At 36.7% G+C, this 16,609-nt stretch overlaps 1 protein-coding gene across 1 annotated transcript in view; it reads right to left on the bottom strand.

The window, feature by feature from the left end:
• Positions 1–16,609, bottom strand: part of GPC5 (glypican 5) — a 1,587,384-nt gene that overhangs the window by 342,131 nt on the left and 1,228,644 nt on the right. The gene's annotated exons all lie outside the window — the stretch shown is intronic.

The raw sequence follows: 16,609 nt of genomic DNA, 5'->3' as shown, positions 1-16,609 counted from the left end.
AAAGCTGTTTAAAAGAGTATTATTTCTCGAAGATGTAATAGACTCTACACAAATGCTTTTTCTAGCAATTTTCCTATCAAATCTTGAGATTTATTTGTGTACAATTTCACTCAATATTTCACACATTTTGTTTATCTATACTCACGTTTTCTATGTCTTTCCTAACATCAATACTGTTTTTCTTTGTCTCTGTTTATATTTGAAAAAGAATTCTTCAGTAACTTTTCAAGTAAACATTTTTATTCAAGTCTATTTTAAATGTGTTTATATTTCACTAAGTTTTTCCTTATAATCTCTTAATTTTTAACAGATGTTGGATTATTCTCTTTTCTTTCCATGGCTTATTGGTTAAATTTGTGTGCATAGAAAAAAAACAATAGAAAGAAATAGATTACAATTAAGCAGCCTTGCTTATTGGTGATTTTAATTTTTACCCTCAGGTTTTCTATATTTCTGGTGTTATCTAGAGTCAGCAAACATCACTGTTATAATAAAAAGGAACCACCATTTAAAAATTACATTTATATAAAAATACTGAAGTTTTTCCTTTAGGTTGAAGAATTAACAGTAGGATATTTTGATTGGTAACTTTCAAAGCATTTGTGACATAGTTGTTTGGATGAACCTGTGTTAAAATCAAAATCTATTTTTTGTTATCAAACAATACATGTATATTGTTTCCTCTTAGTCTGTCCTTGTTTGAACAATGGCTATGAGAAAAAGCTTATTTTTAGTCTTTTATTCTCATTTGCATAGATATATATTAATAATATAAAAATTGTGTCCTTTGTCTAAAATCGATAAGATCTATGAAAAAAGATTTCTAAAATTTTTATTAGAACCACATTTGCCTCTGCAAAAGCATCAGTCATATTGTCAAAGTGAAAGTTAAAGTCATTCAGTCTTGTCCAGCTCTTTGTGATCCCATGGACTATACAGTCCATGAAATTCTCCAAGCCAGAATACTAGAGTGGGTGTCCATTCACTTCTCCAGGGGATCTTCCCAACCCAGGGATTGAATCCAGGTCTCCTGCACTGCAGGCAGATTCTTTACTAACTGAGCTATCAGGGAAGCCCAAAGTGAAAGTGGAATGGAATTCTCCAGGCAGGAATATGGGAGTGGGTAGCCATTCCCTTCTCTAGGGGATCTTCCCAACTCAGGGATCAAACCTGGTTCTCCTGCATTGCAGGCAGATCTTTTACCATCTGAGCTGCCACCATATTGTCAAACGCCATCATTATAAGTGCGAGCTCATTCAATGTAAGGGATGGGGTTTGTATGTGTAGGAGAAATGTCAAAAGTTAATTGAGGAATTCCTGTGAAGTTTCAAGAGAAGGCAGGACCCAAATAGATTTCTCCTTTTTTTTTTTTTTTTTATAAAGCTAAATAAATCAGAGTATTGGAAAGGTGGATCATTCAAGATTCTGGGAAGTTGTCAGATAATAAAGAAAAGTTTTTCTTAAGATTAGTGGTTCTTGTTGTTTGAATGCATGTGATTTATCTGTCAGATGGTTCATTCTCTGTTCCTTCAACTTGGATACATTTTTGATACCTCCCTTCTTGGATCCCATGTTGTAGGAAACACATGAGTTGGGTGTGGGTTGAGGATGCACTACTTTGGGTCATAATTATGTAGTTTTATTGAAATCCAAAAGCGTGTGCATGTATGTGCATGTCTATATATATGATATCATAAATGCCCATATACCGAAAGGGCTGCTTCCAAATAGTCAACTCAAACCAAAACAGTTCTGCCTTCATAGTAGCAATATTAAAATAAGAGTTGAGGTGCCTGACCCAGTCACCAAGGTGAAAAACAGGAGGACTGAATGAATGCACTGACACAAGCGGCAGAACAGATGTTAGTTTGGAGACAGGGTAAAACTGACAGGTTGATAACAGGTCAGAGATCAAATTGGATATGATGGGCCAGAGATTAAAGTCAATGACGTCTAACAGGTTTCTGTCTTAGCAAAATTATCTGAAGGTTGTATTTATTTATATTGAACATATCAATGCAGAAACAAATGGTAGAAATAAAAGATCAGTTCAGTATTTAGTTTATATTGTCTATAGTGCGTATGGGTTCAACAAGGTCTAATTAAAATGCAGTCATTATGAAGCTGTGGGGTAGGTTAGTTCAGTCATGAGGAATGCATAGACTGAAAAGAAAGTCCAAGATAGAACCTTGGAAAACAAAAGCCTCAGAGGCAGACACAGAGGTTTCAAAGTAGAAAGAATAGAAAGGTTGCAGTGGAGACCATGGACACACCAATGACGAGTGAGTCATTAGCCATATTCAGTGCTTTAAAGAGGTCAAGTTATTTAAACACTAACAACTATTTTTTGGACTTAGAAATGCTAGAAGACACAGTGAAATATCAGAAGAAGTCTGTTGTTGATGTGAGTCCAAAATGGAGAGATGAGTGAGTTGGGGAATCACATGTAAATGAAAGAAAATGATTTCAAAGTGTTTGGCTCTCAACTCAAAAGCCTTTACAACTCATACTTCTGTAATAAATAACATTGTGATGCCATTGATAAACCTGAGTTTTTCCATTGGTTTACTCTTACACATTTTTTCCATTTACCATTCATTTACAAAAGTAACTTAGTTTTTCTTAATTACATTCACGCTCTTTAAATGTGAATACTACTCCTCTTCAATTTTACAAAATTAGACTATTAAAAAGTCCCAGTGAATCCTTCATGAATATTTTCTTTCATTCCTTTTTACTTCTTCATCCATGTCAATCTTTCTTTTGTGTCATCTTTCTGAGACCCCCATATACATTCTTAAGCACAGAGAATATTACTTATTTCTCTTAGTATTATGGCACTAAGCTTAGTGTCTCTATTTCAATATACATGTGTTTGATGGGTATTATTCTATTCCCTCGGTCTTCAAACCTCTCAACTCAAGATTTCCAAGAAAGTTTGTGGGCTATTAGTTGTTCACAATTCTCAAAGTTAAAAAAAAAAAAAGATCCTACTTGAAGTTTTGGAAATGCCGTATATTATTTTTTTTTTTCATGGAGATTCTAAATATACATGAGCATATAAGAATCTCTGGAAAGTTCTCAATAGTTTAATATTTTAAATTAATGCATATTAGTATGTTACAGTACTATTTAGAAAATGATAAACTTTCAAACACCTAGAAATTAGTTTTAATTTGTCCTTCAGAGAAGGTCTCCAGACATTAACTTGACTTTACTCTTGCTCACCAACTGTCTACATTTTGATTAATTTTGTGTTTCCATAGAGGGTTTCATAGTTCCCATTTTTTTTGTTCCTTCTTCTCACATTATTCTCACACATGCAGTATATATTGTTACACCTCCTACCTCCTACTGTTACTCATATAAAATGAGTTTAACATCTAGACTTCATCTCAAGATTCCTTATGCTTCACCGCAGTGAAGAAATTTTCATGCTCCGCCATACCAAATCTAAATCAAAATCTAAATAGCTAGCTTTCTTCATGTCTTTACACTAAGCCTTTGTGTTAGCCTTGTAGCCCCTCCTGCTGAAGGTGTATTCCTAAATGCAAGTCAAGTATGGCCTTTCTCTGGTCTTGCCAAGTAAATGACTTTGGACAAACTTCTGGTTGGTAAACACCTCAAGTTTTCTTGTATTTAGACTAGTTTTTTTTCTTTGAAGCTTTATGCTTAATCTAACCAGTTTTGGCTTTTAGGAGTTTATGAAGGTATCTAAAATCTAATTTTTATTTTATAAAGTCATCTGTGTTTATGGGTGATTGTCATAACAATATTACAAAATCTTAATCTACCATATATTGGCTGTGATATGAACTTCAATCCTTTAATATTTTGATTCACAATAAAAATATTGTTTTTGAATGCAAATAATTCTATAATCAATGTTCAGTTTATTTTTCTATATTTATTTAATACCAGGTCTTGGGATCATAGATGATTGTAACTAATAACACAAAATCTAAAAAGTAATGCCAGTATCACTTTCTGGACATACTGTACTCACCATTAGGCTTAAAGCTCTATTTGATTATTTTCCAAGAGCAGATATAAGGGGAAATCTCACTCTAATATCTGTAAGGATATAAATAACTTGACTATATTTGATTTCTGTTAAACAAACAAACAAACAAGGATAGGCATGCCTCTCCTTCCTTACTGATTCAAATACTGCCAATATTTGCTGTTTATGCCACTATCACCTGGAGCCAGACATCTTGGAATGAGAAGTCAAGTCAAGGCTAGTGGAGGTGATAGAATTCCAGCTGAGCTATTTCAAATACTAAAAGATGATGCTGTGAAAGTGCTGCACTCAATATGCCAGCAAATTTGGAAAACTCAGCACAGCCACAGAACTGGAAAAGGTCAGTTTTCACTCCCATCTCAAAGAAGGGTAATGCCAAAGAATGTTCAAACTATCGCACAATTGCACTCATTTCAAATGCTAGCAAAGGAATACTCAAAATCCTTCAAGCTAGGCTTCAACAGTATGTGAATTAAAAACTTCCAAGGAAGGTAGAGGAACCAGAGATCAAATTACCAACATCTGTTGGATCATAGAAAAAGCAAGAGAATTCCAGAAAAACACTTACTTCTGCTTCATTGACTACGCCAAAGCCTTTGAACGTGTGGATCACAACAAATTGTGGCAAATTCTTCAAGAGATGGGAATATAGAACCACCTTACCTGACTCCTCTGAAACCTGTATGAAAGTCAAGAAGCAACAGTTAAAACCAGATATGGAAAAACACACTGGTTCCAAATTGGGAAAGGAGTACATGAAGGTTGCTATATTGTCACCCTGTTTATTTAACCTATATGCAGAGTACATAATGTGAAATGCTGGGCAGGGTGACGCATAAGCTGGAATCAAGATTGCTGGGAGAAATATCAATAACCTCAGATATGCAGATAGTATCACATATATGACAGAAAGCAAAGAGGAAACTAAAAAGAGCTTCTTGATGAAGGTTAAAAAGGAGAGTGAAAAAGTTGGCTTAAAACTCTACATTCAAAAAACTAAGATCATGGCATCCTGTCCTATCACTTCACGGCAAATAGATGGGGTTGGAAACAGTGACAGATTTTATTTTCTTGGGCTCCAAAATCACTGCAGATGGTGACTGCAGCCATGACATTAAAAGATGCTTGCTCCTTGGAAGAAAAGCTATGACAAACCTAGACAGCATATTAAAAAGCACAGACATTACTTTGCCAACAAATGTCCATACAGTCAAAGCTATTGTGTTTCCAGTAATCATGTATGGATGTGAGAGCTGGACCATAAAGAAGGCTGAGTACCAAAGAATTGATGTTTAGAACTGTGGTTTTGGAGATGACTCTTGGACTACAAGAAGATCACATCAGTCCTAAAGGAAATCAACCCTGAATATTCATTGGAAGGACTGATGCTGAAGCTGAAGCTCCAATACTTTGGCCACCTGATGCAAAGAGCTGACTCATTAGAAAAGACCCTGATTCTGGGGAAAGATTGAAGGCAGGAGGAGAATGGGATGAGAACAAGATGGTTTGATGTCATCACTGACTCAATGGGTATGAGCTTGAGCAAGCTCTTCGAGATGGTGAAGGACAGTGAGGCCTGGCATGCTGCAGTCCATGGGGTCGGAAGGAGTCAGACATGGCTGAGGGACTGAACAACAGCAATGCCATTATTGTTGATAATAGTGATTTTTAGATTTTTAACCCATAGTGAAAGTTGTTCAGTTGTGTCTGACTCTTTGCAACCCCATGGACTATATAGTCCATGGAATTCTCTAGGCCAGAATACTGGAGTCGGTAGCCTTTCCCTTCTCCAGGGAATCTTCCCAAACCAGAGATCAAATCTAGGTCTCCTACATTGCAGGTGGATTCTTTATCAGCTGAGCCACAAGGGAAGCCCAAGAATACTGGAGTGGGTAGCCTATCCCTTCTCCAGCGCAACTTTCTGATACTTATTGATATTTTATAAGTGCAGAAAGTAAGCTGTTTTTATATAAAATGAAATGCATAAATCTTAGGTGTACATTTATTGAGCTTTGATAAATTCATATTTGCATCTTCTTATTATGATATATATCACACAGTGTTAATATACTATTATTAATTTATTATTATTACTAAATATCCTAAATTTCCAGTCAACATATAGATCCCAAACAAGTCTTAACAATTCCTTTTATAGGTTTTATATAAATAGTATCACATCTGCCTTTGTTACATGTTACTAGACATATGTATTTTTATTCTTTTCCTCAGGACCTTGACAAAAGAGGTCCATTTATATATCCAGTTATATCTATAATTTGGTAAAATTGATTTATATTCTGTTTCTGGTTCCATATATGCCATAAACTATATAAATACTGCTGCTGCTACTGTTAAGTCACTTCAGTCGTGTCTGACTCTGTGAGACCCCATAGACAGCAGCCCACCAGGATCCCCCATCCCTGGGATTCTCCAGGCAAGAACACTGGAGTAGGTTGCCATTTCCTTCTCCAATATAAATACTACTACTTACTTATTAGAATGACAAAGATGTTGTCAGAGCATATATACTAAGAAGAGATAATATATCTCCTTGGGGCTGAAGAATTTGGTCCCTTAGAATAGTTTAATAAGTAGACAGATTGAATAAGCAGTGTAATAAGTTTAATAAGTAGGCAGATTGAATACCTCGGTATATAATGCTTACTTCTTACTGAGAATGTATAAAATCATTGGTAAGATTCTTATGTACTTATTTTTTAATAATAATTCTATTATTGGAATGAAATAATTTATAAATCTGACTCTTTGTGACCCTGTAGACTGTAGCCTGCCAGACTCTTCTGTCCATGGAATTCTCCAGGCAAGAATACAGGAGTGGGTAGCCAATTCCCTTCTCTAAGGAATCTTCACCACCCAGGGATCGAACCAGGTCTCCCATACCGCAGTCAGATTCTTTACCATCTAGCCACCATGGAAGCCCCCTAAATAGACACATACATATCCAAATAACATGTAAATAATATCAATGGGCTGAAACTAACTATAGGCAGAAGTAAGAAATATCACAACCTCCAGACTTAAAATGAAAAATTTGAAAGTAAAACCAATTTCCTTTCTTTGAAGAACAGATGAGGAACAAGGGGAAACACTAGATATCCTTGCACTATAGTTGTCTGTGTTATTTTCTGTTACAGAAAAATAGCTTTATCAACCATCAAGACTGAGACATATAAAGGAATATTTCTTTTGATAAAAGAAACTTGCCCCTTCTCACTCGCTATCATCCCGCCTTAGCAAAGGAATTTTTTTTTATCACTTAAAATCAGAAAAACAAAATGAGAAAAAAAGGCAAACTGAGGATATAGGATGAGAAAATATTTCCTTTTGTAACAGATTTCATTTTCTCTTTGACTGTTAATGGCCAACAGGTTCTAGTTTATTTTTATTGTGTGGGAGTGGATACTGTCTGTTCACATTTGTTGAACATTCCACCTCTGTATATACTAGTGCTTGATGGTGGCCCACACACACATAAAGTCATTTCAATACCAGAAAGTGGCATGAGACATAGTGAAAAATATAGATAAACTCTAAATTGATTTGGATTTGGTTCAAGGTCTCTGAACAGACCTGAACTCTGTCTTAAAACCCATAGAGAAAACAGCTTGTGAAGAAGTGGGTTCCGATTGGCTTTGCTTGAATGAGAATTATTAATTTAGGTCAGAGAGAACATTTTTAGACAGAGCTTCCTCAAGAAATAAATATCATTCATAACCTACATTGTCAGAAAAAATAAAGGTTTTCTATCTCTGTTAGCATGATAAAATAAGTAACTCAGCCACACAGAAATGAGCTGCGGTAGAGTAGTTCTACTTTCATGTCCTATATATATTTTTTTAACTGACCTGACATTCTGAGTAGAAAAAGAAGAGTAATACTCATATTGTAGTACAGGCCTGATTCAACAAAGTCCATAGTTTTGGAAAGTCCTTATGATTAACCAGATGCTTCTCTGATTGCTCAGATGGTACAGAATCTGCCTGCAATGCAGGAGACCTGGGTTCAATCCCTGGGTTGGGACTATCCCCTGGAGAAGGAAATGGCAATCCACTCCAGTATTCTTGCCTGGAGAATCCCATGGACAGAGAAGCCTAGCAGATATAGTTCATGGGGTCACAAAAAGTCAGACACAACTGAGCGACTAACACTGTGATTAACTAGTTCATTTATTTTATCATTTGGTAATGCAGTTTTTCTTTTTGTTACTTTGAAAATGACAGCATTAATATTTTATATATAGTACAAAAGAAGAGTAGGCATTACTATAATGATGACCATTGGAAATAGCTTAGTATCTTTTAAAAATACTTATCTCTAAATTTCACTTATTATAGTCTTTCAATAACAGATTCCTTATGATGCAATACACAATAAATAACACTAAGGAATAAGAATTTCTAAAAAAGTCATAGAAAGACTAAGGTGTTGAGACTATACCATATGAAATAGAAAAGATCAGCAAAGCAAGGAAGGCGTTAAAGTTTATATACATATTTTTAAAAGAAAGCTGTGACTGGCAAACTTTTCCAGAGAAGAGTTTGCATATATTTTCCTTAGAATGTGATAAATCTTATGCATAAGTATTTCTAAATATTGTAATGATTAATTTTAAGAACTCTGTGTGTGAAATTTAAAAACATAGGAGAGGAAGGTTTAAAGGTTTTCTTTCATGGCAGTTATTAAAATATATTATTATTTGTTTGACATAGCTTTTATATATTTTACATATTTATACATAGTATAAGACTTTATATATAAAATTACATATATTTAAATAATTTATATATATTAAATATAGAGAAATTCACCTATATGCAAGACCATTCAAGTCACTTTTATAGCTTTGACTCTATAGTTCATCTTTGGTGTACTTACCTTTAACATTCAATTTTATTCAAAAATTAGTTTAAAGCATTAGTTCATTCTATTTCATGTACTTTACCTGAACCTGAAATTAAGTTGATTACAACCAATTTTTATGTTCATTATGAAGAAAAAATAGCAATAATAATAATTTACCTTTTTTGGACTTTTTTTACTTAAAATTATTTCATATAACCCATAAAGAATTATGAATAGAAGAAAAAGATTCTTCAGAGAGAGTTCTATGCCCTTTAGCCTGGAGGCATGTTTAAATGCTAAACTACTATATTGATTATAGAGAAGAATAGCTGTACAAAGGTTGGCTGTCTAGGACTACCCTATCAGAGCATGATTAATTTATCCAGGCTAAGGCTGGCAAGTTCACAATGAGTAAGAACAGAATTCCTTTAAAATTCTACTATTTTATTCCTGGCAACTCATTTTGAACTTTTCTCTCAGTATCAGTGAGTCACTGAAAAAGATTTCCTTCCTTCCACATACGCCTCTCGTGACTAAGACTGCTGAGAATAAATAGATAAAAATACCTCAAGCATTGGAATAGACTTAAGGACTTTTCACCAGGTCATTTTCCAAATAGAAAATGTTGAGTAATATCATTCAAACATAAAGTCTCTCCTTAAATTTCTCTCTCTAGCACTTGAGCAAATACACTCTTCAACTGATTCTACTTTATTATTTTAGTTCATCTTTGTCTCTTTTTCCCTTAAGAAAGCACAACTTATTTCACTCACTAACATTCCCCTTTCAATCTAAATGATCTCTTACTTTCTCATTAGAAAACATGAACATCTATTTATTTCTCCCTATATGCCATGATTAAAAGACACTTACTCCCTGGAAGGAAAGTTATGACCAACCTAGATAGCATATTCAAAAGCAGAGACATTACTTTGTGAACAAAGGTCCGTCTAGTCAAGGCTACGGTTTTTCCAGTAGTCATTTATGGATGTGAAAGTTGGACTGTGAAGAAAGCTGAGTGCCGACGAATTGATGCTTTTAAACTGTGGTGTTGGATAAGACTCTTCAGAGTCCCTTGGACTGCAAGGAGATCCAACCAATCCATTCTTAAGGAGATCAGTCCTGGGTGTTCATTGGAAGGAATGATGCTAAAGCTGAAACTCCAGTAGTTTGGCCACCTCATGCGAAGAGTTGACTCATTGGAAAAGACTGATGCTGGGAGGGATTGGGGGCAGGAGTAGAAGGGGATGACAGAGGATGAGATGGCTGGATGGCATCATCAATTCAATGGAGATGAGTTTGAGTAAACTCCGGGAGTTGGTGATGGACAGGGAGGCCTGGCGTGTGGCGTGTCGCAAGATTTGGACATGACCGAGTGACTGAACTGAACTGATATGTATATATGGGGTATCCCTGATTGCTCAAAGAATCCACCTGCCAATGCAGGAGACACAGGTTTGATCTCTGGGTTGAGAAGATCTCCTGGACAAGGAAATGGCAACCCACTCCAGTATTCTTGCTTGGGAAGTTCCATGGACAGAGGAGCCTAGTGGGCTACAGTCTATGGGGTCACAAAAGAATCAGACATGACTTAGCAACTAAACAACAATAACAATATGTATGCATAAGCAGAATCATCATACTAAATTATCTTTTAAAATGAGACACTTCTAGACTCTCAATGAAAAAATAATTTTAAAATATACTTCCTCCCTCCATTCACATAAAGAAACATGATCAGATGCTGTAATCCTAAATCAAACTTTGAAAAAAACCTCTGAACAATAAAGAAACAAAACTCCTGTTTCAAGTGTGTAATTTTTAGCTCAGATAATTAATGCAATCTTCCCCACAAAAGCTCATTAAATGACAACAAAAGAATTAAAAAGTAAATTCTGCTTCAGTAATAGTAGAATATACAATTTTGTGAGATACCATTTCAACAGAACTGAAATGGAGGAGGACCAAGTAATCCTGTGTTTGTTATTCAACACATGAGCTTGGAAAAAACAACCAAGCAAACCCCTGTTGGAATGTAAGAACGGATGAAAACTGAGGGGGAAAAAAAACCAAAAAACATAAGATACAATCAACACTAAAGCCCAAATCCTATCACGTGAGAAGCTGTGAGGTGGAAATTTCATGCTGTTCCATTCTGGCAGGACAGTAAATTTAAATGTTCCTTGAGCAGTGTTAAGCTTCTTGTGAGACAATCCTATAAATGGGTCTTTTTAGTTATAAAAATGTTAAGAAAACATGCTTTTATGAAATGTCAATGTGTTTCCAAAGAGTTCCTGTGGTTCTGGAATGAGGCTATAGAAATTCAGTTCATTCCTGAAGTTTTAGCTGGTTTCTTTCAATACCTGTTTACCCTTTAACACGGCTAGGACAGAAAGTTATGAAAATACTAAGCAAGTCTACAAAGGGAACCTAGTTTTATGGAAAACAGGTAAACTAAACACAATTTTCTCCTAACCCCTGTTGGGCATAATTGGCAGTTGACATTAATATGGTTAAGAAATTTTGATAAAAATCTCTACTTCTTCAGTGCTTGTTTACTACATCAAGGGTACTTCTGTTTGGATCCAAGATGGAACAGGGGTCCAAGAGAGTGACACAGGAAGATGGTGGACTCACCTCTTCCCATGAACACACTGAAACTGAAGACAACCTGAAGGATGCTAAATAGCTACTGCATATTTAAGGACCAGATAGAAGCGGCTTAGCAGCAGCAGCAGCAGAAATAAACAAAGAAGACAGATACAGTATACACAGGGATACCACCCCCATGTGGTGACCTTGGGGAGGGATATTGTTGAGGGCTTGAGGCAGACTCATGTGCCCTGGGACACAATGAAAAAACAACAGTTTAAGGGCATCTAGATTATGCAGGAAGAATGCCTTCACACAATGCTGCTACTTCAAGACCAGGAGAGATGGCTGTTTTTTCTAGTTTATGAAAACAAAATCAAAAGTCAAACAAAATGAGGAGACAGAGAAATAGGTTCTAAACAAAAAAATTAAATAAGATCTCAGAAAAATTCTAATGAAACAGAGATAAGTAATTCACATGATAATAAGAGTTCAAAGGAATGGTCACAAGGCTGATTCTTAAATTCAGGGGGAGAATGGAGAAACTCAGAACTTCAACACAGACTTAAAAAATATAAGAAAGTCCCAAGATTGAATCATGATGAAATAGAAAATCTGAATAGACTGATCCTAGTAATGAAACCCCCTTGTGGCTCAGATGGTAAAGAGTCTGCCTGCAATGCAGGAGACCCAGGTTCGATCCCTGGGTTTGGAAGATCCCCTGGGGAAGAAAATGGCAACCTACTCCAGTAATCTTGCCTGGAAAATCCCACGGATGGAGGAGCCTGGCAGGTACAGTCCATAGCGTTGCAAAGAGTTGGACACAACTGAGCAACTTCACTTTAGTAATGAAACCGAAAGCAAAAGAAAGTGAAAGCGAAGGTCACTCAGTTGTGTCTGACTCTTTGCGACCCCATGGACAGTATAGTCCATGGAATTCTCCAGGCCAGAATACTGGAGTGGGTAACCTTTCTCTTCTCCAGGGGATCTTCCCAACCCAGGGATCGAACCCAGGTCTCACGCATTCATTGCAGGGGGATTCTTTACCAGCTGAGCCACAAGGGAAGCCCAAGAACACTGGAGTGGGTAGCCTATCCCTTCTCCAGGGGATCTTCCTGACCCAGGATCAAACCAGGGTCTCCTGCATTGCAGAAGGATTCTTGACCAACTGAGCTATGAGGGGAGCCACTGAATCAGTTATCAAAAAAATCCCAACATGCAGAAGTCTAGCCACTTTCACTGGTTTCTACCAAATAGTTAAAGAAGAGACAATGTCTATTCTCAAATTATTTCACAAATGAAGAGAGAGAACATTTCCAAAGTCTGTTTTTGAGGACAGGATTACCCTGATATCAAAATCAGACACGGAAATATTTTTTTTAAAAAAAGGCCGCTACCACTGATGAACATAGATATGTGGTGTAGTAGTGTTTGTTGCTGTTGTGTCCGACTTTTTGTGACCCCGTGGACTGCAGTCTGCCAGTCTGCTCTGTCCATAGGATTCTCCAGGCAAGAATACTGGAGTGGGTTGCCATTCCCTTCTCCAGGAGATCTTCCCAACCCAGGGATCAATCCTCAGTCTCCTGCATTACAGGGAGATTCTTTACTGTCTAAGCCACCAGGGAACATAGATGTAAAAATTCTCAAATATTAGCAAACCAAATTGAACAGTACATTAAAAGGATCATACAACATGATCATGTGGGACTCACTCTAGGGATGTAAAGATAAAACATTTGTAAACATTTATGCACCTAACATGGAGAAGGAAATGGCAACCTACTCCAGTATTCTTGCCTAGAGAATCCCGTGGACAGAAGAGCCTGCTGGGCTGCTGTCCATAGGGTTGCACAGAGTCGGACATGACTGAAGCAACTCAGCACGCATGCATGCATTGGAGAAGGAAATGGCAACCCACTGCAGTATTCCTGTCTGGAGAATCCCAGGGACGAGCCTGGTGGGCTGCCGTCTATGGGGTCGCACAGAGTCGGACACGACTGAAGCGACTTAGCAGCAGCAGCAGCAGCAGTATGCACCTAACATAGGAGCACCTAAATATATAAAGCAAATATTACCAAAAATAGAGACAAACAGCAATACAAAAATAGTAGGGGACTCCACTATCTCACTTACTTCAATACATAGACCATCTAGACAGAAAATCAATAAGGAAAACTGCCCTGAAATGACACATTAGACCAGATATAAACACAGTGTTCCATCTAAAAGCAGCAGAACACATATTAACTTCAACTGCACATGGAACATTCTTTAGGATGATATGCTATGTTAATAAAATGAAGGATAAAAATCTTACAATCATCTCATTAGATGTAGAAAAAGCATTTGACAAAATTTAACAGCCATTTATAATAAAAACTCTCAACACAGTGGGTACAGAAAAAACCTAAGAAAGGACACATATGACAAATCTACATTTGAGATCTACATTTGTGTGTGTGCCTGGGAAGTTGCTTCAGTTGTGTCCCACTCTTTGCGACCCTATGAACTGTAGCCTTCCAGACTCGTCTGTCCACGGGATTCTCCAGGTAAGAACACTGGAGTGGGTTGCCATGCCCTCTTCCAGGGGATCCTCCTGACTCAGGGAATGAACCTGCATCTGTATTTCTCCTGCAATGGCAGGCAGGTTCTTTACCACTATTGCCACCTGGGAAGTCCCAGTTAAAATCATACTCAAAGGTGACAAGCTAAAGGCTTTTCCTCTAAGTTTGGGAACAAGACAAGGATGCTCACTCTCACCACTTTTACTAACATAGTATTGGAAGTCCCAACCCCAGAAATTAGGCAAGAAAAAAGGCATCCAGTTTGGAAAGGAAGGAAGAAACTGTCACTATTTGCAGATGACATTAAATATATATATATATATATATAAAATTCCAAATATTCCACCAAAACCTATTATAATTAAATAGCCTCTTTGATTAGGGGGGAAGGGAGAGAATGAAAAAGCTAGCTTGAAACTCAACATTCAAAAAATTAAGATCATGGTATCTAGTCCCATTACTTCGTGGCAAATAGAAGGGGGAAAAGTGGAAGCAGTGACAGACTTTATTTTCTTGGGCTCCAAAACTAATGCAGACAGTGATTGTAGCCATGAAATAAAAGAGGCTTGCTCCTTGGAAGGAAAGTTATGACAAATCTAGACAACATGTTAAAAATAGAGAAATCACTTGGCCAACAAAGGTCCTTATAGTCAAAGCTATGGTCCTTCCAGTATTCATGTATGGATGTGAGAGTTGGACCATAAAGAAGGCTAAGTGCTGAAGAACTGCTGCTTTCAAATTGTGGTGCTGGAGAAGACTCTGAGAGTCCTGTGGATTGCAAGGATATCAAACCAGTTGATCCTAAAGAAAATCAATGCTAAATATTCACTGGAAGGGTTGATTCTGAACCTGAAGCTCCAATACTTTGGCCACCTGATCCCAAGAGCTGACTCATTGGAAAAGACCCTGATGCTGGGAAAGATTCAAGGCAAAAGGAGAAATAGGCAGCAGAGGATGAGATGGTTGGATTGCATTACCGTCTCAATTGGACATGAATTTTTGAGCAAACTCTGGGAGATAATGGAGGACAGAAGATCCTGGCAGGCTACATTCCATGGGATCACAAAGAGTTGGACATGACTTAGCAGCTGAACAACAAAAATAACAACAACGATCACATAGAAAATTACAGTCAATAATATTGTAACAACTTTGTATGGTAATGGATGGTAATTGGTTTTATTGAGAGAACCATATTCTAATATATAAAAATATCAATTCACTATGTTATATACCTGAAACTAACATAATATTGTATGTTAATTACAACTTAATAAAAAAAGTATTTGTTTGGCATTTTAAAATTTCAGTGCTGCAATTTAAATTTGAAAAAAAAAAAAGCAAAACAAAGCAGTATGCCCCAGCCACATAACAAAAGAACATATTTGGATATGCATACAGGAAATGATAATTCTAGTGCACATATGAGCTGCATTTTTATGCTGCAAAAGATAAACTGCAATCTGGTTGAAAGATAACACTAAAAAGTGTGAAGCCAATTTTAAAATATATGGAAACTGTCTTAGAGAAGATGTTTTTGGAATGTATTGAAAAAGGCCATATTTAAATGATAATTTTTAGTATTTCTTAAGTGTTTCTTTTAAAAAAAAGAAAAAACAAGCTGTCACCACCTAATACTGAGGTGTCCATATAACTTTTTAATCTTTTCATGATGAGATTTAAAGGAGGTTGTACTGTCCAAAAGACGCTTACTCCTTGGAAGAAAAGTTATGACCAACCTAGATAGCATATTGAAAAGCAGAGACATTACTTTGACAACAAAGGTCCGTCTAGTTAAGGCTATGGTTTTTCCAGTGGTCATGTATGGATGTGAAAGTTGGACTGTGAAGAAAGCTGAGTGCCGACGAATTGATGCTTTTGAACTGTGGTGTTGGAGAAGCCTCTTGAGAGTCCCTTGGACTGCAAGGAGATCCAACCAGTCCATTCTAAAGGAGATCAGCCCTGGGTGTTCTTTGGAAGGAATGACGCTAAAGCTGAAACTCCAGTACTTTGGCCACCTCATGCGAAGAGTTGACTCATTGGAAAAGACTCTGATGCTGGGAGGGATTGGGGGCAGGAGAAGAAGGGACAACAGAGGATGAGATGGCTGGATGGCATCACTGACTCGATGGATGTGAGTCTGAGTGAACTCTGGGAGATGGTGATGGACAGGGAGGCCTGGCGTGCTGCGATTCACGGGGTCGCAAAGAGTTGGACATGACTGAGGGACGGGACTGAACTGAACTGAACTGTACTGTCCAAGACAAACCTAATTACAAGGCCATCCTATCTAACAGGAAACATAAAGAAAGGAAAAATTTAGCACTGTTTTCTTTTACAGAACTAATAAGATATATTGATAAAAGAGTTACTGAATCTAGGGCAAAATCATTTTTTTACATACTCCAATATATTTGAAACTATATAGTAAAGAAATGGACTTTCAAAGCAATAATGTAATTTATAAAGAACTGTTAAAGTACTTTCACCTTAAACATGTAACTTAATAGTCTCAATAGTTGCTGATGAAAATAGCTTAGGATTTATTATTCCCATGCTACAC

This window comes from Ovis aries, chromosome 10 (assembly GCF_016772045.2).
Source record: "Ovis aries strain OAR_USU_Benz2616 breed Rambouillet chromosome 10, ARS-UI_Ramb_v3.0, whole genome shotgun sequence".
Taxonomy (NCBI): Eukaryota; Metazoa; Chordata; class Mammalia; order Artiodactyla; family Bovidae; genus Ovis; species Ovis aries.
This window is presented reverse-complemented; position numbering and strand designations above follow the sequence as displayed.